The sequence below is a fragment of the Chamaea fasciata genome, unplaced genomic scaffold, assembly GCF_029207755.1.
Source record: "Chamaea fasciata isolate MVZ Bird 193981 ecotype frontalis unplaced genomic scaffold, bChaFas1.0.hap1 SCAF_10, whole genome shotgun sequence".
Classification (NCBI taxonomy): domain Eukaryota; kingdom Metazoa; phylum Chordata; class Aves; order Passeriformes; family Sylviidae; genus Chamaea; species Chamaea fasciata.
In genome coordinates, this window is record NW_027094095.1 from 14400723 (window position 1) to 14424290 (window position 23568).

The 23568-nt window shown below is 43.7% G+C and overlaps 2 long non-coding RNA genes across 2 annotated transcripts in view; both read left to right on the forward strand.

The window, feature by feature from the left end:
* LOC136294561 (uncharacterized) overlaps nucleotides 1–23568 on the forward strand; it is a 39487-nt gene that overhangs the window by 8174 nt on the left and 7745 nt on the right. The window lies entirely within an intron of this gene.
* LOC136294560 (uncharacterized) lies at nucleotides 3601–18403 on the forward strand. Its single transcript, XR_010722448.1, has 2 exons — nucleotides 3601–3773; nucleotides 12845–18403. It is a non-coding gene; the product is annotated as an uncharacterized lncRNA (long non-coding RNA).

Below are 23568 nucleotides of genomic sequence, written 5' to 3' on the forward strand. Positions count from 1 at the left end.
AAGAGCACAGCCTCATTGCTGCTCCCTAGGAAGTGGAATGGTGACTTGGATTTACCCACAGGGTGAGAGCTCCCTGCATTTCTTCAGGAGAGAAGGACATGCCCAAGAGGGAATGGGAGGAAGGCAGTTCTACCTTCATACACACTGGTGCTGTCTTGCCATATTGTTGAAGAAGGTTTTCAACAATATTTCTTTACCTGGAAAAAGAAAGATGCAGTAAAAAAGCCCTATTCAGCATTATGGCCTCGGTTAGGTACGTCTGTGTTCTGATTGTCCACCAACACATGTCAGTGATGATGAAAACTTGCTTGTCTGTGAGATATTTATCATAAATAAGGTACTCAGAACCCCTTAGCAAAGCACAATCTAGACAGTGCTTTTGCTCCATATCCTTCTTCACTCCTGCTTTCCTCTGTGGCTCTTGTGTACTTTGCCCATATGCTCTAAAGCTATTTTGTTTTCAGGTTTATGTATGTTTTATGTAAATTAGAAGAATCAAGCTCCTCTGCTTGCTAAATTATAAATTGAGTGGAAATTGGCCGACTCTCTTTAGACTATGTAAGTTATACAAGATGCAAGTAATCAAGCTCAGCAGGCTGGGTTGGGGAGGAAAAACACGTCAATAGCGTGGGCCACGTGAGCTGTGTCCACATGTCTCCGTGCACTGCTGCTTGCCTTTGCAGCCTCAAATATCTCTTTGCTCTAAAGTGCCAATCTAACTCCTCTTAGACCATTCTCCAAGATGCAGGTTTATTGCCTCCTTTGGTAGTTTGCTCGGTATATTCAGTACGGCTTGTATAAATGAACTGCTCCTAGATGCCTGTTTCCACTCTCTTGCTTTAGGATCAGAGTAGATCCAGACTGCCTCCTCTGGGAGCACTGATTCATTTTCCTTCCCTTCTTCCCCTGTAAGTTAAAATGCCTGTTGATTTTAGTGTCTGTCTCCTTGGCTTACTCCCTGCTCTGGCTCTATTTCCTCTACCCCATACTGCTTTTCATATGCCTGAATCTTGCTCTGGGTTATCTTCTCCTTAGTAGCCCACTGCAGCCTCACAGATTAGGACTGTGGTGCGAGAGCAGGGGCCTGGCAGTGGCTGGCAGCCCGTGAAACACTGCCAGAAGGGCAGGGAAGTCAGTTGGTGTCTTGGGTCTTGGTGAGGTGGTGGATAATCTGCTGCAGGGCAGAAAAGAAAGTCTCACCGTGGCCTGTTAGGGAACCAGTTAGACCAAGTTTTTAGAAAAGGGGCCTGAAGTCAGACACCTAGGCCTATCTTTACTCAACCAGGTAGGACCAGTGTTATTATAAGCAGATACGAGCATGATGCTGCTCTAGTCTGAATGCAAGGTCCTCGTAAAACTGTCCATGTTCAGGTGCTTGTGACACACCAAACTACCTCTAAGAGATGAGGCTGATTGCAGCCTCAGCACAGACAGGCGTTGGCTGCACCAGCATCCACACGCTGCCAGAGTGACCAAGGGCAGCCTTGTGCTGTGGCCAGCAGCCTGCCCACCCCAGGAGCACCAGGTTGCATCTGGGCAGAACTGAGGCTAGCTCTGCTCTCTGTCTTTTAGCTCCGTGCCAGGCAGCGAACAGAGAAAAACATCTTCAGAGAGGCAGTGTAGTGCAGTTCCTATCCACTGACTAACATTTTAAAGCCAGCATCATGGAGATTGGATCCCACTGCCATGGAAAATCCAGGTTAGAAATTTATTGCTGGTGGGGGGGAACTGTGGGGCATTGGGCAGGCTCTGCAGGCATGGCCCCAGGCACAGATCTTTAGTGGGCAGCCTGTTTCCGGCTACTGCACAGCCCTGTGTGCTCTGCTGACTCTGGCAGGGATGAAGCATGTGCTTAACAAAAGGGGATCCCAACTGAGTAGTCAGATGGCCTTCAGGACTCTCAGGCTTAGGACTCACAGGGCACAAAGGGGACCTTCTTTGCTCAGTCTCTGCCCTGCACCGAGTTCATAAAATACACATAAAATAGGTTTTTTAATTCATTAAATACTTTGATTCAGTGATATACCTTCAGAATGGGCTTTATTCTGTGCAGTCAAATGTTTACTGAAGATGATAAAATACATCCAACCTGCCTTTTTAGAGCTGCTTCTTTTAATTCAAAGGGAAGGCATAACCTTTTGTTTCCTGGTGTGATTTTTACTGAACCTCTGCCTACTTTATTTATTAGGCCACATATAAATTTGTTACCACTTTTGTTTCCAAATAAAAGACTCATAGGTTGGTAAGTAGTCAATAAGTTGAGCTGCTATTCCTTGAAACTCATAAAAGGATGATTTTGATCCATGGAATCGCTAATTAAAGCTGCTTTTCAGTACGCAAAAATTAAGTTAACAATAATTAATGTAGCCAGCCTGGAACCTTAGGAAACTACTGCCAGCAAGTGTCTTTTGGTGCACTCAAGAGGATGCAGTTTGATTGTTGGCACCAACAGACAGGTTGGGAATTGTAAACATGGTAATTAGCAGTAAGTTTCTGGATCTCAACTTGCCAGACTGGCAGTCTGATTCTTGGAGTAGTTGTCGCATGGGAGGAGGGAAAAACAAAGTAAGGGAATTAGAGCAACCTTGCATTGCTCCGCCAACATATGCCACTGGACCAATGTTTTTCTTGGCAAAGATCTCTGACAAGGCACTTAAAAGCAGCATTGCAGCCCTACTGCAAACTATGAACCTCACTGCAGGCTTCAACCAAGCAACTGTCTCTTGCTCTTCTGTTTAAACTATGAGTGTTGCTCCATGGTAAGGAATTTCAGAGTCTGAGGTCCTTCCACTCCACCTCTGTGTTGGAGCAGAGTGTTGATAAGGTTATCAACAATAACGGGATTAAAAGGGTTAAAATCCAGCTTTTGTAGTAATCCCAGAGTATTCTATTGTTGAGCTATCAAAGATTAAGGTTATAGTAACCTTATTAATCCTTGGCGTAGTGTAAATAAAAAGGAAATGTCAACCTTAATTCCACCATGAAATTAAATCTTCACTTCTCTAAATGATGATTCAAGCGCAGCTTACTGCAGCCAATGTGGTTTTTGAAAATGCGTAACCCATGTGAATTAAAGAAATCCAATCTGGGAGACAGAGAGAAAAGGGTGATAAAACATGGCAGTTGTTTTGTTGAAAATGGAAAAAAAAATAGCATTCATTCAGCTTGTATGTCTGCAAAAACTATACCTAGAGCCAAAATGTATGCAAAAAATTAGGAAGGGACCAAATGCTCATGATATACATCCCTGTGAGGCAGAGAATGCAGCCGCCAGCCCACAGCAGAACAGCCATCCCTGTGCCAGAAAGCCACAGCGCTGCTGGTGATGACCCCATCTCTGCCCCCTGCTTTCAGGACACTGTGTGGCCTTGTTAGTGCTGCCCTAGTAGCGGGGACAGGGTGCCCTGACACAAGAGCTTAACTGAGCATTGATCTACTTGTGCTTTCAGTGCCAGAGACAACATGATGAAAACCAAAAAAATGTCAGAATTGAAATGGTTGCTGAACCTTCTGCAAATAGCAGGCCTTCACAGGTGCTGGTGTGAAGGGCACAGGTTTTCCTGGCTAAGGCATTTTCCAGAAGGGTGGGAGCTGCCTCTTTTGGCAATGGATGGTTTCCTCCTCACCTGTGCTGGGCACAGTCCCTGCTCACCCTGCCCACAGAGGTTGAATCTGTAAGTAGGTCTGAAACCGCCCTCTGGGACTAACTGCCTGAAGAGAGGGAAGGATGGACAGACTGAGCTTTGCTTTGAAGTTGATGGGATCTGGTCCAGGTAGATCTGTGTTTCTTTGTGGGGATTGAGTGAGGAATTAAAGTCGAATTGGGCTGAGTACCCTTTGTTATGTTTTTTTTGACTTGGAGGAGAAATAACATAGTGGTAAAACAGGGTGATTCAGAATGATTCTGCATATTAAATACTTCAATCACTCACTTCAAGTCTAGGAGTGTGGTAGTTAAGTATCAAGGAGCTGCCTATAGCAGGAATGGAGCTCTCTAGAGGGCAAGAGGCATTCCCAGAGAAAAAAGAGGTGGTTTTAGTGGGGCTGTTCCCAGGCAAAGGGGCTTTGTCCCTTCAGCAAAACCCATCTGCCCCATGATCTCTGTAAGTCCTGGAAATTACTGGGTTTGTGGACTCACAGAGCTGGAGAGTGAGCATGTTCTGCGTCTTCATATCGTTTACTCCAGTTCTCGTAAACTCTGATAAAGTTGCATAATGAAGCTCAGGCTCATAAAAGAACTCATTTTAAGATGGGGGTTTTTTTTCTTCTTCACTCACTGAATCATGCTCTTCTCTGATGTGAGTTGTCACAGCTCCAGAGCGTGCACCAGTTCAGATGTGCCCGCTGGGTCCTGGGCTGTCTCCATCCCCTCTACTGCTGCAATTGCTACCGCAAACACAAATTGGCTCGCTCTGGCTCTTCTTGTCTTTCCGCAGTGTAGGAACAGATAATGGGCCCATGGGGTTGTTCAGAAATATTGCTGGTTTCCAGTGTTAGCATAATGGTCCCTTCTAGGTAGTATCCCTTTCCTGGACAATTTCCCAGTAAAATAGTAAATGGCAACTGCAGAGCAGTAAAGGCGATGGCGTATTTGTTTGACTGACATTTCAGAGCCTGCAGAGCAAATGCAATTAGAATCCACAGTGTGCTGCAGTTTCCTTTCTTCATTTCCCCACCTTGGAAGAAGTCCTGTTAGGATCAGCTTAAGTCTGGTCCCTGCTACCTTAGAGTGGTGGAGATGCTCCAGGGATGGAAGGCAGCCTGTGTGAGCAGCCTTTGCATTAGGAACAGTGAGCACCTCAGAGGGCTCAGCTGGGACGGGAGCTGCTGCCACTCCCCTGCCGGCACTGCAGCCCCAGGCAATAATGATTTTGTTTGTAGGTATGCACTTCCCCTGGACTCGGCAGAGCTGACACGAGGGTGTCTCTGTGGCACTAAGACCTGCCCTTCTCACTGGGGAGAAATCTCTGTCCATGCCCACGGGTCTGTGCTGAGCCAAGCAACACAGGGTTTGGGCTACCCTGGCCTTCACCAGGGGCAACAGATGCTTTCTTTGGAGTATTGCAGGATTGATGGTTGATGAGCTCTGAGCACTTTGATACAGACTTGGCAGCAGAAAGAAATGTGAAAAAAATGGTGGTAGTCATTCAGATTTGCCTGAAGGAGGTAATTGAAAACAAATTGCTACTAAAAGCCACGGCCATGGTTAATTGCAGTGAAGCAGTGTGGGCCACTCACCTGTAGGAAAAGACTGCTAGAGGGCAAACGGGGGTCAAAATTGTTTCTGCCCTGGTGGGGAAAGAGGGTCTCAGCCATATAATTTGGTTTGCAGGGTTATTGTGTAGCTCCTAGATTCTGACATGAAAATCCAAGCCTGCAGAGCAATGTTTTAATGGCTGGAATTAATGCAGCCAGTGATGGCAGGAGCAGCTGTGGCTTGCCTTGGTGGCAGGGGGGTGACCAGGCTGTGTGGCATCCCTTCTGCCACAGGCAGGTCTGAGCTGACCCCCACAGGAGAGGCACAGGCAGCTGCCGCAGCCCCTCTCAGCAGGATGGAGTCTGCAATATGCACAGAGCCACCACCCTACAGTGCCTGCTCCAACTGTGAGTTTTACCTTTCATTTGGAACATTGCTGCCATGTATTGTTTTATTTGTTAGAAGATTTAAACATTGCAATGTCTGCTGTTCCGGGTGCTCCTTGGATGTCTGGACTGAGGTGGATGCCGATGCCTGTGTGAACTGATGAAGTGTTTTGCAGTGGGTCCTCTGGGCACAGGGTCAGGGGAAGCCAGGACGTGGGGTGGCATGCATCTGCTGCCTGGGGGTGTCGGAAGGGATTCTGCCCTTGCTGGGCAGTGGTTCCCCAGGACGAACACTCTTTGTCTCTCAGAGAAGCTCTTTCCAAAATGCTATTGCAAGAAGTCAGGAGATGAAAAGAATGGTGAAAAGGATGATCAAGAAGTCAGGAGATGAAAAGAATGGTGAAAAGGATGATCCAATTTTTACTGAATTGCACTTTTTCTAGATATTTTGATTCAGAGTTCCTTCAGGGTAAAAACAAAAAATCTGCAGCTTTATGTATCTGGTGACAAATTCCATACCAGCCTTTTTCAGGACAGATCCTTGCTCCAGGCTCTTGCATGTCTGCTTTGTGCTCAGGGAACTAAGTATAGGAGCACTCTACAGCCTGTGCTGCTCTGTTTGCTCCCTGTGCCAAGGTGAAAGTGGGGGAAAGACAGGACAGCATGAAAAATGGGAACCAAAGTTTCTTAAAGCAGTCTACATGCAGGGCAACCCTGCTGAGTTTGTGGTGTTACCTCAGCATTGGCTGAAACTGCTCTGAGGGTTGGGCCATCCCAGCTGGAGCCTCAATTGCAGCTTTTCAAAAAGAACATGAAAGTATACATATGTAGCACAAGTATTAGGATATGAATAGCCCCATCTAATCTGAGGTATGGGAAGATCCATTACCTGGCTCTCTTTGGAAGAAAGAGATCTATCATCCTTTGGTAGTTCAACGTACCCTTATATAGAAAACCAAAAGGTGCTGATTTGACTTATTATTCTTATTATTATTGACAGCTTTTGGGATGTTTTGTATTTTAGCCATTTCTCTTCTTTTACAACAAAATACCCAAATGTTGTCCATGCAGAAAAACTTGTCCCCAAACTGTGAGACTGGTGTGACAGTGTTAGGGACATGCAATCATGCTCCCCTCTGTGGGAGTCTTGCCTGCATAAGAGCTGCAGGCTGTCAGGCTTTCCTCAGTGGAATGGCAGTTCTGCTGCACGGGGTACATGAGCAATTGCTCTTGTTTTTAACATGTCAGATCATGACTTGCTCTTCCTCTTGGTGGTGGGGTTGAAAAATACTGTCAGAATGAAAATACAGGAGGCTGACTGAGAAATCAGTGAGTATGCTACCAGGATGCTCCAAATTTAGATATCATGGTTGATAAGGGATATAAAATAGGTGACTTTTTTTTCAAGCCAAAAGATACTCCATTAATATGATGCAATTTGAACATGCTTGTTTTAAGAGTAGAGCTGTGTTTTACACTCAAGTGTGCACCTATATGTGCAGGCACATGTGATCAGAATAACTGCAGTATTCCAGTGCTGCCCAGAGTTAGTTGCTATAGCAAGCTGGCAGTATGAAGTGTTCTATCAGCTCCCCAGGATCAAGCACAGTACCTTTACAGCAGCATGGAAGTCTGAGTGGTGCAGAGTGAGAATGTTTTCCCCCCCATAAATATGCAGGTCGTAAACTTAATTTCACAATTCCCTTTATTTTCCTTTATTTCCTTTCATTTCTTTAAGCTGAAGGGAAAAAAGAGGGGGGAAATGGGTCTCCTGTGTAAGGAAAAATTCTTGGCTGGACAACAGCTCTTTGCACTCAGCTAAAGGTTAATGGGTACAAGGAGCTGCTGAACACAAGGCTTGTGCAGTGGGTGGAAGGGGTTCAGAGAGGGCCAGGTGGGGTCACCTGGGGCCAGGACATTTGGGAGCTCGGGGAGCTTCAGTTGTCAGGGTGGTGGATTATTGTCATGAACAGATACCCCAGAAACCCCCCAGAAAATCAACAGATAACCACGTGCTCAAGGCCGATGCCATGGCCCCTGGGTTTGTCCCCTGCCGCTGCTCCTCATCTCAGGGTGTGGTGCTGATGTTGGCACTACTCTGCCTTAGCGTGGCTCTGCCTGGCGGCACGGGGGGAGCCTGGGGACAGCCAGGGCTCCAGCACTCCTGCTCGGGGCCAGGGAGGGAGGTGTGCGCAGGGCCTGGGTGGGCAGGGATGCCCCGGGAGCAGTGCGGGGCTCCAGGAGGCCGAGCAGAGCTCCCGGGGCAGCGGCTCCGCCCGGCCCGGCACAAAGGATGGGGCTCCAGGGCACCGGCAGGGCCCCCGGGCTATCGAGCTTGGGTTTTCTCTTGTGCATCCATAAAGCACAGTGTGGTGTACGAGGGTTTCCATGGAAGGAAACTGAGGAAGCCAGGAAATAATTTTCTATGGTAAATATTTATACTTACATTATTTACACTAATGCACTCTTAAAAGTTTAGTGACCCCCCCGAAATTTGGTATTGCCTTTAGAATATGAGAGGAGAAACTCACTGGAAATCATAAGAGAGGGAAGTCTTGGTTAAGAAACTGCAGCTAAGGACCTCTCTCTTTAGGAACTTCCAATCTTTCTACTCATGGATTCCAAATAGCTACTCTAAAGCTCTGGAAGACTGAGTATGATTTCCAGAGGTTATATCCATACAATGATTTAAGCCTGATATTCACAAGACAAAAGCTTTTGTTGCATTAAACGAATTCCTGCAGTTGTCTGAGTTAACCTGCTGCTCAGTGAAAAGCTGGGGACACCGGATTGCCACGTGGGTGAAGAAAGGTAGAGGGAATTGGTCTGATGAGCTGAGGGGTCACAATCCGGTTCTGTAAATCATGCAGCTCCCTCCCTGCCCAGTGCTGTTCTTCCAGGCAGGATTCAAGCCTCTGATACCTCAGTTTTCCTGTCCAATTACATGAAATGAGATCAGGAACAAAACTGTTTACTACAGCATGTTCTAGTTTTCGGATCCAAACAGATTGCAATACATTGGGTGTGAAACTCCCTAATGTTTTAGAAATTATGCTGGAACCTCTCTGACTGACAGCTCCGAGCAAGGCACTTTCTGAGGTTATGTAAATGCCTAAAAAGAAATCTAACCCCAAATCTTAATTGTGTAGCAGATTTGAGGCCTGTGAATTCTAGGCACTGTCAGATTTTTAAGCCCTACTGCTTGCTACCTTACATAAATACTCATAAATACTTACAGTAAGTGTCCTAAAAAGATCTTTGGTTTCCCAAGTGAGCTAGAAGAAGGCATTGCAGGGCTGCCCCATCTCTGCTGGTCATAAAGGGACATGCAGTTCTGCCCAGGGCTGCTCCAGCAAGAGTTGGGAACCTGCCCCCCTTCACATCCAGCTAGAGCTGCACATATCAGGGATTACATCCCAGGCAGAGGAAGGTATTTTCATTTATGATGCCCAGTAACAGGGCAAAGAGACCTTTCCTTCTGTGTCTGTTCTCCAGCATGACGCAGAAACAATTTTAAGACATGTTTATAAATTCCACCTGGATGTTGAAGCCCTTGCTATGAATCTCAAAAGTGTATTTGAGATTTATTAGTATTGGGCTGCTTCTGACACAAGGGATGTGGGGGACAAAGAGCAGCAGCTTCTGTGCTATGAGGAGGCACAGAAAAACCTGTCAGTACACTTGTAATTTCACGCTTCTAAATGCTGTTATCCAAATGCCATTGTACTTGCAACTAGTCTGTGTGTATTAAATCTGAGGTGCAGAACCCTACCTCATGTTAAAAACATGATAGTAGCACCATAGTCTCTCTAATGCTTTTGTGAGAACCCTTGTTAGCTCTTATTACCTTGTCCTTTGTGTGACTTAAGGCAGAAAACCAAGAGTTTACTGCATTTTAAAAATGTTCAGAAAGATATGCTTAAGGTAATAGAAGCCTTTATTTTCAGGGTTTGAATAGGTATGTAAAAACAAGGGGATTGAATAATGGAAAAGTTGATGTGACAGAGCTCACTAAATAATGGTTGTGATTAATTCTGTAGAATTGTTCATGAATAACAGGCAAAATGTTTTCCATATGCAGCAACTTCTAGAACGAGCTGACTCATTATTGCATTTAAGGAGTGGTACCTTGAGTTGGGATCTGATGCCTATTAAAAACCGCAAGTGATTTATTTTTTTGGAGGGATTGAATCGGGGTTCTAAAGGACCTGATTTTTCAAGCAAAATACGTGTTGTTTCCTTACTTTGCTACTTGTCCCAGGGTAGGTAAGAAATCAGCACTAAATTACAGCATTACCCACTTCTCCTCTCCTGAAGGGAGCAGAGGAGAGGGACAGAACACCTGAGCAAGGGGAAAAGAGAGGAGGAACAGGGCAGAAAGGAATGACTGGAAATAGCAGACAAAGAGAAGAAATGGGGGGAAAAAGCAGAAAGGAAGGGGAAGCAAAAAGAAACAAGGGAATGAAAAGTAGGAGAGCACAGGAGCGAATGTGCCCCATGGCTGCACTAATGAGCTGCGGCTGGTCACAGGCACTGTCTGATGTTCATCCACATTCAGCTGGCTTGAGGTCTACAAGGAACATGAGTAAGCACCAGTTCCCAGCTAAATCTCAGCAGGTTTACTGTTTACCAAACCGTGACAAAAGATGAAGTAATGTCCTATCTGGCTACACACTGGGTTGTAGGTCCTCTTTTTATTTTTCACTTTTTTTTTCTAAGATGAGAGTTAGCTGATGTTTCTTGCTACGGTCAGAAAGAAAAAAACAAATCAGTGATTGTGATTTAGAGGAGCGAAGTATTTAAAATAAAATATACATTTATATAAAGTGATTTCATATAAAGATTCAGTGATAATCAGATGACTGAAATCAATGCATCCTTATCAAGTCCAGAGATTTTTTTGTAAAGTGTTTATACACTATCTCTGCTCTCACTGTACCCTCTTACAGTTACAGATGGGGACAATGAAAACACATGTTCCATGCAATTACTTGCTGCTGCCTTATAAAAAGCCAAAGCCCAATAAACTTCAATATGGAGTAAACTAATAGTGTCCTTGTGAAAGAGCAACCTGAGGAGTTTTGCCATTCTACTGATAGTAAAAGAAGACCTGTCGATGAGATTCAGCCTTCATAAAAAGCTAGGTTAAAATAAGATTTGAGAGAGTTTGGCTTGGCATTTCCAACATGTTGAGAACGAATTCTGGATTTGGGCTGGCAAGTGTTAAGAGCACGTCTTCTATAAATCTTTGTGTTTTGGAGAGACCAGTACACTTGTCCTCTAGTAATCAGAAACATTGCCTACTCTCACAGAAAGAGCAGATATCTCATAAATACTCTGATCACAATTCGTGCTTTGCTGTCCTCATCATCAGTGCAATTTTAAAATCATGTTTAAGAGGAAGTTCGTGCGTTCCTCATTGAGCAGGAATAACCCCTCGGGTGTGAGCAGACAGAGTTAACGTCCTAGACACAGTGCTTTATACAAACCAAAGAATAAAAAGAATATTCCAGGAAAGCCATAAAGAGAGATGATGCAGTAACTGTTTCTGGGATGTTAAAAATACTGTTGTGCTTCCAAGTTGCTGCATGAGCCTGTCTGCAGTGTCTAGCTCAGGGTGACTGTGAGTGGCACTTTCACAGTTATCAGCAATGCATAGTCCCGAGCAGGTCCTGAAACTTTAACGTGGTGAGGCTGGAAGATAGTTTGGTGCAATGATAATGATTTATTTTATGCAACTAATGTATGTAAAGATGCATCTGAGACAGTGTGAGGTCTGCCAGGAGCACTTTCTTGGGCACCACAGTGATCAATCCAGGCTGGAGGTTGAAGGCTTAAGTATAGGTCTGTAGGATCAAGCTACTAATTTTTAGTGGGTTTGAGCTGTTCTTAAATAAACTTTCATTAGTTAGGGTGGCACCACTAAGTCTACTTCCTACTGATCAGTGGAAGGACAAAAAGAGCATCTACAACAGTAATAGTTTAACACAAATTTATTTAATGTCTGGAATAATAGGAAGCTTACAGAGCTTGGATGAGGGAGGTGGGCAGAAAGAGGTGGAAACAGAGAGGAAGAAAGGCCAGCTGGCTGCAGGCAAAGGAGAAATGTGTCTTCTCTGTTTTCTCCTGTCAGCTAAAGCACACCATGTTGCACACAGGAGCAGGGAATGCTTGTGGCACACCTATGAAGCCATTCTTGACCTTGTGACCTGTTTAGTGACAGGTGAACAGCCCCTGGGTGAAGAGGGTGTGCTGCCTTTCACACCCTTTCAACATCTCACTCCACAACTGGGACCCACCACAGGGTCCTTCAGGATGTGGTTTACTGAATGGTCTGCTAAGGGGCTTAATTATGGTCTCAAATTCCCAAAGGTTTTTCTACTCTGTCTAAAATATTTATGTCTGCAACAATTCAGACCTGTTTATGTCTCTTTTTTTTGCCTGCTGGGTAAAAAGTAGTTTGGCTTTTACAATATGTCTGTATACAGGGTTTTAGTAGCTTGGATTGCTTATAATGAAAGTAACAGCCCCTTAAAAATTGGATTATTGATCATAGGAAGACAGTAGATATTTTTAATCTTAGAAGCAAGACTACAAATAAATCAAATTATATGAAGTATTTTATTTAAAGGCATTTGATTTTATTAAAACTGCTACATCTGATGTCTGGTTATTGCATAAATGCAATAATTCTGTTTCTTCCTATGAGGGTTCAGAGGAAACCATGGTAGGAGTTAGTATTTCTTACTCAGTAAAGTGCACTGATGTCAATAAGTCAAAATTAGACTCTTCCCAAATTGCAAAAAAGCACTGAAAGATTCAAAAGTAAGGATTTGGATGGCTGTAAATTTCCTATTTCAGCTGATAAATTATCCACAGGAGTTTTGATCTTTTTGCACAGGTGCACATGACGCATTGAAAAAAGGACTGAAAATGTAGGATACCATCACATGCACCTATACGTACACCCATACATAGATATGATGTGTAGTTGAGCATGTGTGTAAGTGTGTGTGTATATTTCTAAACCTAAATACCTACACACATAATGCACTGTCATGAAGCACCAATGGCTGCTTTTGGCCATGCAATTTGTGCCACTTCTGTCCTGTCCCACCAGTGCCTGTAGCAGTCTCTCTGACTGTCCTGCTTGGAATTCAGCTCTTCCCACCCTAGTGAGGATGAACTGCAGCACAAACAGCCTTCGTGTCCTTGTTATGACCAGGTATCTGAATTTGGGGTGTTTGTTTGCATTTTCCAGATGTTTGCTCTGCCAGATTTGACCATAAGAATCTGAGGCCAGTGGGCTGAGCCTCATGAAGCAGGGAGGATCAGCATTTAGCCTGCTGGAGTTTGCACCTTCCGTCATTTCCAGGGGTGAGGCAGAAAACTGGTTTCTCTCTGGGAGAAGTCAACCAAAGAGGAACAATGCAGTCTAGGAAGTGGGACTGCATGAATGCCAATGGTCTTTGTCACTAACCAGCTTTCTTCAAGCTGGCTGAGGAGCTTATAGGATCTGCCTATTAAATCTCATGCCTTCAAAAGACAGGAACAAAACCACCATTGTAACATTTTGGCAAAGCAAATTGTTTTTGTTTGCTGGCCAGGGTTTAACTCACGTGCAGCCATGCTGCCCTCTCAGGAGGTCAAAGAAAGAGGCTTTGCAAGTCAAATGCTGCCTGCCTCACCAGCCTGTCTTACCCCAGTGATGAAGTGCTTCAGCACCAGAAGTCACCTTCTGTGTTCAGCTGAGCTCAACTGGAATCATGCTCTCTGGCTGTGCTGTTAAGTGGCTCTGAGGATGTTACGGGTGCAGAACTGTGCTGCTGTATTTCATGTGATCATAAAAACTCACTGGATAAATTGAAAAGGTGTGGCTTTTCATTGTAGGAAGTTTGGACTGTATAAGCAACTTCATCATTGTGCTAAGGCAGCAGATGCAGCCAGTGTTTGGAGGAAATGGTTCATGACCTGATGATGCTTTCCAAGAGATTCAATGAGGAAAAAAAGATGCTGGGGGCCCCTTGTGTCAGAGTAACACTGGTGGGACAGGCAAGTGGAACAAAAGGATCGAACAGTGGCAGAGGATGAACAGAAAGGTGAATGCAAGCAGAAAACTCATTTGCCGTGCTTCAGGCTTACTCTTGTGCTTAAAGCTGTGGGACAAGAAGCAATAACTGCAGAAAAAGCCCTTTCCTGAAGACCAGCAGAGCATTCCAGGAGGGTGCTGCAGCCACTCTCTCTGCAGCCAAGGTGAGGAGCAAAGCCAAAATCTGAGGGGACTGGGCTGCAGAGGTCAGATTCAAGATCTGGAACACCCTGAGAGTTGAGTCTGATGGGTCCCCAGAACCAGGGAAGGCCCTCAGGGCCTCTCCCCACATGGGACTTCACAACCAGCTGGGATAGGTTACTGTTGGATGCTGGGATGGATACCACACAAGCATCACATTCAAGCTGATTCTTAGCCAAGCAAACGTGGATGGGCTGTTACTATAATGTTTCAGTCCCTGAGCAGCTAGCCCTGGGAATATGTGGGTGCTCGTGCCCTGAGTCAGTGTGAGCCGTGACCTGTGTAGGGCCCAGGGCAGAGGGCCAGGATGCTCCCTGGGACTAGACCCTGAGGAAGGCAGCTGTGAGTCTTGGCAGAAGCCAAACCGGTCTTGCATAAATTCTCTGGTGATTCAGGTTGGCCAAGCTAAGCATGTCCCCTACCTTGGCTTTGTCACAACTTTGACAGAGGTCCCAGGTGTGGGTCAGAGCTGGCTCCTGGCTGCCCCTGTACAGCGCACTTGCGGGGGCAGGAAGGGCATGCAGACGTGGAGCACACCACTGCCGGGGCTCGGCCACCATGCACCCACTGAGGAGCCACTTGGGCAGCAGCAGGTGGACACAGCCTCTGTTCCCTGCTGACCCACTCCATACAGAGGGCTGTGCTGGGCAGCCATGCTGGGGCCATGGCTTCTCCCTGGAAGGAGGAGAGAGAGATCAGAGAGGGGAGGAGTGTGGATTGGGAGAAGGGTGCAGGTGATAAACCAGCTCCTCGAGGCAGAGGCTGAGGTCGATATGCTGCTGTGGTGAGCTGCATTTCCTGACAGGACTTGCCCCATGCCAAGGGTAGGCCTTCTTTCCCTCCACTCAAGAGGGTGTTGGGGGGTGTGTTTGCTAAGCCCAGAAACCAGTCACTGCTGCACTGGGTCTTTGCATGGTCAATTGTGGTATGTTCTGCTGCCCTGTGATCTGTAATTTCTATTTTATTATTTACATGAACTCAGGTTCTTGCTGTCTTGGGGGAATTTCACCTAAGTAAGAGCTGGGCAAATTTACCTTTATTCAAATCAGAAGCACAAGCACCTCTGACATAATTTTTCGCTGTATTACTTTGTATAGGTCCTTTTGAAAGGAGTTAATAAAGCTGGCAGCCCAACTCCATTGACTCTCAGCAGAGCACCTCTCATTCCTGAGGTCGCTTTCATAACCAGTTCTATTAGCACCATTTGTTAGCATCCTGCCTTTCTCTTTAGTATTACCATGCAATGTGCTTTCTTTTGTAGTACCTAGAGCTTGTGAGATAGCTCAGCTTGCCTCCCAGCGGGGGAGAAGGTATCTGTAATCTGTGTTTCATGTCTTGGGTCTCTTGAAAGGACTAGAAATCCCAAACGCAGTAACTTGTGGGTTTTCTGTCTTAGAGAATTAGGATGTCTTTGCATTACTGAGCAGGCAAACAGTGAGCAGTGCTTGATCAATAAGAGGCATTGCCAGAGGTCTGCTATAGTCTACCACAGCTGACGGTAAGTGTTGCTATAGGCTATGGAACTAGGAATATAAAATGTCAAATGACAGTAATAATTCATGCATCCTGGGACATATAAAACCAACAGCATGTCAATAGCTATGGCATGCTCTGCAAAAAATATGCAGGATTTAGACGTTGCAGGAGTCTGTTTTATTTTAAACCATACTTTCCTTGGTGAAATATACTTTCCCTGTTTGTTAAAAGCATTTATTTTCAGTTTCATGTTGCTACTTCTCTATTAACATTCTATGAGCCACACGGCTCAAAAGGGGCCCTGAGATTCAAAAAGCAAAATATATGCATTTACTGAAGAAAAACACATAAAATATTTATAAAACAGAGGGTGCAATACTATTTGAGATTCATGGACCATTTCACCATTCATAAAAGCAAATATGGTTCTCTTGTTGGCTTCACCTGGAATCAGACTTCACTAGAGAGGTTACCCAGGAGGGACCTGCCTTAAAATGAAACTCATTACAATCATTAGCTTTACATGGAAAATCATTACATTTTACATGGAAAGCTGAATGTCTTGTGAAATAAGTAAGAATTCCTCCAATATTCATCTTCTTTAAAAATACTTCAGGATAATTAATATCGCTTGTCTTTTATGAAAAGATACAAAGAGGGTGAATTACTGCATCTGGGAGGGCACAGCAGGCATAAGAATAAAGACTGTGTGTGTCTGATACTTCTTCTCCCCTGTGCCCCTGCTGCTTGGGAACCTAAAAGTGATGGGTGCTGTTTTACTGGCTAAGGCTCCCACAAAAAATCTTCAGATGAATGAAAGAAGGGTAAAAATATATTTGTGCAGCCCCCTTCTCATGCTTTCAGCCGTTTGTTCCTGTTACCTCAGCTGTGGGTTGTCAGGCCTCAATTTCTCTAAATCTGCAAGGTAGAAGGGCGAGACAGAAAAGTTGCATGTCAGTCATGATTATATGAATATAGGACTTAATGTACAGGTAATACTTCTAAAAGAATGCAAAATAATAACTGAAAAAAGAGAGAAAGGAAAAGTATCACAAAGAGACCCACTACACATTATTTAAATCTCCCCCTCTGAGAGGCTGAGGATACAAACACATACCAGTCATCTGCTCTTCCATGTGACAGCAATCCCCCTGCTTCAGAGTTGCACAGTCCTGGCTCTCAGTTGTCTACTTGAGAATCTTTTTTTAAGTTATACATTCAAAAAAAGGTCTTAAATATAATTTCTGTAATTTGAAAACCATAAAGTGATTTTGGTGCAGTGAACTGCACCTATGCAGACAGGCACTAATAGATATTTTGGCACATCTTGCTGAAGCTAGCATGAGACAGAAATGATGATTAAAATAAATAAAAAGTGAAATTAATCCTGCTAACTGTCTGAGACCTAAGAAAAGGGCTGTCTTTGTTCTGACGAGAACATCTTGGCTCGTTCTGCTCCTTTGGCTTGGTTTGGGGAGGATGTATTTTACAGTCCTCCCATGATACTTGGCAAATATAAAGCTGTCACATTGGATCCTGCTTCTCTTTGTATTAAAAGAATGTCTATGGTGTTTATGTTATGGGGGAAAAGCGCTATTTCTACTTATTGTATTTTCATTGTCTCTTTTCTTCTGACTGTACTGTTTGCCAGCAGCCAAGGGGCCACTTTGATGCTTGCTTTGATGCCATGGTTTATTGTGCTGCGCAGTTGAGCCTATGGTTTTCCTTTCAAATCATAGCTGGCACACTGGGTGAAAGAAAACCAAACCAAAAATAAAGCTTTTCTATAATTATGGTTATCTCATAAAGTCTGCGTTTGTTACAGCTGCTGGAGTGTTGGAAATCGGTGTTTGTAAATACCTATATATTCTGATTTGTTTTCAGCCTCAGAGATGTTTTTGTCTGTCTGTGTTCCTCACCCCTGGCCATTCATGCAAGCACCCTTGCCTACCTGCACGCTGAGCTGCACTGCCTCGGGAAGATAGCAGCCTGTTACCCAGCTTATCTGCATGGCACAACTTCACCTCGTTCCCTCCTCACTCCGAGGGATTAGCATCCAAAGAAAACCAAATTAGTCTTGTATCAATTCACCCAGGAAAACAAGTAGCCAAGCTGACCAGAACATTCCTGCTGGCAGAACTGAGTGCAGAAGGAGGCTGGCAGGGTGTGTTCTTTGTGTGCTGCCCAGCCCCACCATGCTGCTCTCAGAGGTCCATGGTGGCACCGTGGGTCCTGCTATGGGGAGCCAGACTCTCCTGTGCCCACAGGAAGCCTCACTGGCTGGCTCTGTGCTCCATGTGGCAGTGCCGGTTAGGATGTGTATAATACCTACTTGGATGTATCTGTTGCTTTTCTCCATATGTCTTGTGGCCATCTGCGAACTGATGAGAAACCATTCTGTTTCCATTTTGCTGATAGAAAAGGAGAGGCTTTGAGAGGCTAAGTGGTTTGTCCAAGATTATGCAGCAAATCAATGGGAAAAAAGGGATCAGGCCATTCCACACAGGAGTGCCTTTAACTGTCCCATGGGCTTTCTAGGGAAAGTCATGGAGGTCCCCAAAGAGGCCACTTCCAGGAGTGTTCCTCCATTATTTCTGTCAGATTATTGCTGTGAACACTGGAGAAATGCAAAATGTATTATTCATTTCCCCTACTCCTAAAATCAATACCTATCAAAATACAAATACAATTTAAATCAAAGGGCACTTATTGAGTGCAGATTCTACTAATTAGGTATGATTTCCCAACAATTTCTTAAATTATTTATCCAAGGGATGGGTGGAAGGCACTTTATATGTCCCAGAGTGAATATTATAAACCTCTTGTCATGATGCAGAAAATGTGAAATGTAGTGCAATGCCGTGTGATTTGTAACCTTGATGAACTAATGTAATATCAATAGACATCAATCTGTGCAAAAAAAAAAAATAAATCTGTCTCATCATAACATCTAACGAGATATGTCAAAAGTCAATAACCTTGTGAAATGGACACGTATCAGTGAAGGTTACAGACTTTGCTGGTAGGAATCAATTAAAAATATAGTGCCCACTTGCAATGGAAATTACTACACCGTCACCAAAAAGGAGGTTTACATCATGCATGGACATTTGTCATAAGGGCAGCTCCCTTCAGGCTGGCTGTGTGCTCTGTAAGCAATTCCACTGTAATATATGGGTTTTGTTTGTGGTTTTTTTTTTTCTTATGCTGGTATTGCTTAGTTTAACCCCATAATCAACGTGCAAAAAATATTTATGCCGTACCCAGTTAAATATATTTTTAAAACCTGTACAGAAAAGAGGCAATATTTCTGAAGATTTTTGTGTACAAATTAGAAAGCAGCTCTCTTGTAAAATGAAAGATTTACAATTGTCAGTCAATAATGTAGATCAATGTTCTTCAATTTTTAATCATAAGGATTTTTCTTATGCAGCTTCTTTGGATCTTAATTTTCAAACTTACGCTCCCATCCATACAGCAGATCATAAGATTCCATCACAACAACCAAGCATCAACTGAAGATTCTTGTTCCCATGATATAGATGTGACACCCACCCATCAGATGCCTTCAAATCAGTCATTTAAAAGAAGAGTATGAAATATTATATATCTTTTCTCCTCAGTTTTCGAAACTGGTTGATAAAATATTCACTTTTTAGGCATTTTACTTTGTCCTTGTCACCTGATAATAATTTCAGGGCAAGTGTAACTTTGAGGCCAAAACTAAAGATTTAAATGGGGAGGGAGGTCCTATGGCTTCAAAGAGAGCAGTATGTGAGGGGCTGAAGTAAAACCATCAGTGTAATGCAGAGCTTAAGCTTTTAGCTTGGTGCTTTCTTCTGTAGCCGTAGTGGTGATCAGCTCCCAGGAAAGCCATCAGGAGCCTGAGCAAAAAGCTGTAGTGGTCCAAAGTGCCTGTGAGGTTCGGCTGCTGCAGGCAGCCTGCGATCGCATGGCGGTGTCGGCAGTACTTCAGTGCAATTGTGCAACCGGGGATGCAAGGCGGATAATTCATGGCGTTTTAAAGCACAAGTCAGAGCTTTAATGTTATTCCTACCTTCCTTATTAGTTGCACAGGAAGTGTCTTTCACCCAGTGTTCTGCAAATTCCTTCCTGGTGGTCTGCAGAAGATGTGGTTTGAAAGTCAGAGCACTGGAGGTGAATGCTGGGTGTGTGGAAATGGATCTTGAATTGATAGGAGGAATAAGGCATTCTGAAAAAACACTGCAATACGATAACATGGGATAATAAGGGTAGTAGCAATAGGATAAATTCAGCTTCAGTTATTCAGCTATACTGCTTGTATTTTTGTTGGTTTTAATTAGTGAAAGTTTGTCTGGCAGGTATGAAAACAAAGTTCAATCTCAAAGTGTTTGAATTAGAACTCCTGTCTGCATCAGGTGAAACCAGGCAACACTACATTTAATGTTTTTCTCATCCGATGTAAACGGGAATGAGCTATCTGGAAGGAATATCAAACATTGAAGATACTGTTTAGTGATACATTCTTCTTGTCTTCATTCTTTTCTTCTAATGCCTTTCCTACATGCATAAAAAGTGTGTGACTGTATTCATGATTGGATATTAGTGACTGCAAAGGTTACCGAAATTAAGACCATGGATTAATTTTATTTTAAATGCAGGGTAGAAGCACATCTGTTTCAAACAGGTTTGTGAAATGCCTTTCATGAATTCAAATCACATACAGTAGTGACCACTTAAGTGAGCTCCTACACACACAACAACTTATTCACAACAGTACTAAAAAATGCATCTATAAAATATCACTAGCACTTCGGTGTTCTGAAATAGGTTCGTCCTCTCCATTGCTCTGGAAAATTCAGCCCTCTGTTATTGTGCAGAGGATACTAAAGAAAAGCATATGTTCTTCCTCACAGAGGATGTGTTATCTACTGTATAGCTGTACTCGATAGATATTTTGTATTTTGCTTGAGTCGCCCTTTGAGAGAGACATAACATTTTTTTTGAGTTGTAACTAACACTGTTTTCTAGCCATGAATTTTTATAATTATATAAGATTATGAATATAATTGAGGTAATAAAACCAAAGCAAACAGTCTAGATTATATCTTTGAATTGTATTCATAGGTTAGGAGTGTGCGGTTTTGCTGTATATCACATTGATTTCAGAAGGGTATAGTTTGGAAATGATCACACGTGGAAGACACCAGCTGAGGGGCTGTACCTTACCTATGAGCCTACATCAAATAGCTCACTTAGTCTTTTTCCACAGATGTCCTTTTCAAAGATAAAGGTGTGTACAGCTTGCAGGTATCTACAGTGGTCAAACTGAAAGTAAACAAATAGAAATGTGCTCATTTGACAAATTTCTACTGTAAAAGATTTTGCCTTAAACTGTGGAAGGATCAAAGAAAAGCTTTGCAGAACATCTTCTCCATCATGGAGCTGGGGCAGCAGAGGATTGCAGCTGCCTGGCCTCTGCTGAGGTGCAATCTGTCCTGCACCTGTCCTGTGAAGCAGGAAAGTGCTGTTATATTTAATTTTCAATGAGAAACCTAAGACATGGACAGAAACCATGGGACTTGTCTGCACACCGAAAGGAGCTCTGCAAAAGATGAGCGGCTGAAGAAAGCTGTGTGGAGGCCATGGCTGATAACCTACAGCATTAGACCATCCTCATAAAATCTGTTGCCAAGTCTGTTGCCACTGAAATCTGAAATCAAACATTAGCAGCCAAGAACATCATGCTAATTAATTGCCTCAGGAGGACACAATTTCCAAGATCTAATGAAAGAGGGAATACAGCTCCCATATGTCCCATTTGATAGCCCAAGAAAACATGCACACATTTTTTCAAAGAAACAGTGACAAATGTCCAAGTACTTGTCTCTCAGCTGAATAAAACTAATCACCAGGCCCAGGGATAGAAATGGCTGCTCATCAGCACCCAGCCTGAAAAGCCAGCCCAGGATACATCGCTGATGAACCATTTCCATTCAGAATGTGGAAGACAGCTTCAGAAGGTGACAGCTGAGCACCAGAGCACCTCTGTTCTTCCCACAGAACAGCATTACTCCTGCCTTGCGTGCATCTACCCTGTCACAGTGCTGGTTTATTTAAAAAAAATAATTAGGAACAAAAAAACTTCACATGTCACATTCTTGACAAAATACTGGGGAGAAGACAGATGTATCAATGTAGTCAGAGATATGTGCCAGGGCTGCCTTGCAGTGCTATAGGCTTGTCCTTGCTTGAACTTGACATTCCTGTAGATGGGATGTTTGGGCCAGGATGACAGTGGTGCATAGCCCCAGGGAAACTGTGAGGGCTGGAGAGCCTCAGCCCTCCTGGGAGAGGCAGGCCTGTCAGGCTGTGGAAGCAGAGCCCCACTGTGAATGGAATGTCCCATCTCTGTGTGGCTCTAAGGCATATGGAATTGTTCAGCCGGCTTAAAGACTTAATGTTTCTTTTAAATATTTATTGTTTGAAGGATCCTTGCATGCCTGAGAACGTCTGCAGTATGTAAAGACCGCATGCTGTTGTGGCTCTCCTCACAGCCTGCCACGCTTCGGGGAGATGCAGGTGTCATCTCCATGCACGGGAAGCTCCTGCTCCCACTCCTGCTTTGCTGGTGTGAGGTGTCTCATGCAATTCCCAGGTTTGTTTGAATAGACTTGAATGATCAGCTTTTTGTAGCAGACCTGACCATGAGGCGTGAACATCTTTTGCTTGCCACAGCAACAGCCCATCCTGACTGCCACGCTCAGCGGATGGTAGTGAACGTCTTGGTGCCCACTGAGCAGACTGGGAGGCCCAGTGCAAAGAGGGAAGGAACACAGTTATAGAGCAGGACTGTGACAGGCCTTGGTGTCTAATCCAGGATTTTTGAGTGACCCCTTACCCACACAAACATCATTAGTATTTGCTAAGTGGTCAATGCTTGGAAACATACAGAATTTTCACTTTCCTCTTTCACCTTTTACATATGATTCGTGTGAAACTTCTAATCTAAAAAGAGTATCTTGACACCCTGTTTAGTAAAAATGGGCATGAGAAAAGCAGGTACAAATTGCACAGCAAATTTTCACTCTAAATATTGAAGAAAATGTATTTTATTCTGTCTATCCTTAGGAGATTAAAGAGGGAAAAAAAATAGGAAGGTCAAGGTAAGTAATTGTAGCACACCATCTATTGCGTATTTCCTCAAGATCGCTCCAGTTCTACAGAATAATGGCATTTCTGAACTTCAAAACCTTCCACCACAGAAAGGCACAGCATTTTGACAGGACTCAGTAAATCATTTAAAATCATAAGGGCCATTATGCAGACTGTGTGATAAAGTTAGGGACAGGGTATTTTTCTGCAATTGGTCTTCAATTTCACTCTAGATTTTAGGTGACATAAAGCTCAAAAGGAGCTCCTAATGCTACTCTCCCAGAGATGAGATCAACACTTATGAGTACATGTTTTGATGACACAGCTCAGAAAATTGAAGGGATTATTATTATGGAAGGACCAAGGTGATAAGTACTGCATTATATATGAATAACTGTCAGTCAGACAAGCCAAGAAAGGTCATAATCCATTATATTAATGTCATAAATGTTATCGTAAACTGACATCAGGATGGTAAACTGGGATTTTTGCACTTTTCAAAGTGCTGCTGTTCTTAAATGACACTGTCCTGGAAGGACATGTTGATATTAATATTTCTCTCAAAATAAAAGAATTTAAAGATTTTCAACAGAAGTAGTATTTTAAATATTTTTGGGTGTTTTTAGTTTTGTTTTTTTTTTTAAAGAAGCAGACTGAATTGTCATTATGGCATCCAAGATACCATGAACAGATGAGAGAGGAGAGACGCAACAATTTCTAAATATTTACCGTCCCCCTTTGCTTTATTTGAACTTTATCTTTCACACTTCACTCAGACACCCTCTGGAGACTGCTCCAGCTGAGGTTAAGGGAAGCAGGAAGGCAGAAGTGAAAGTTCCTGGCCTGGCTGCTGACCACCCCAAGTCAGAACTGCACCCTTCTGTAATTCACTCCCTTGACATTTATATTTTTACCAATATCAAATATGAACCGGGGTGATATTCGGCAATGTATGACAGTGGAAATCATATTTTATGTCTTTTGTGTTGCTGAGCATTTTGATGCCCACAGAAAGCAGGCAGCCCAATGAATGTTACCAGTGCATGGCTCCTCTGAATTCACCCTGGGTTCCCAGAGGAGGA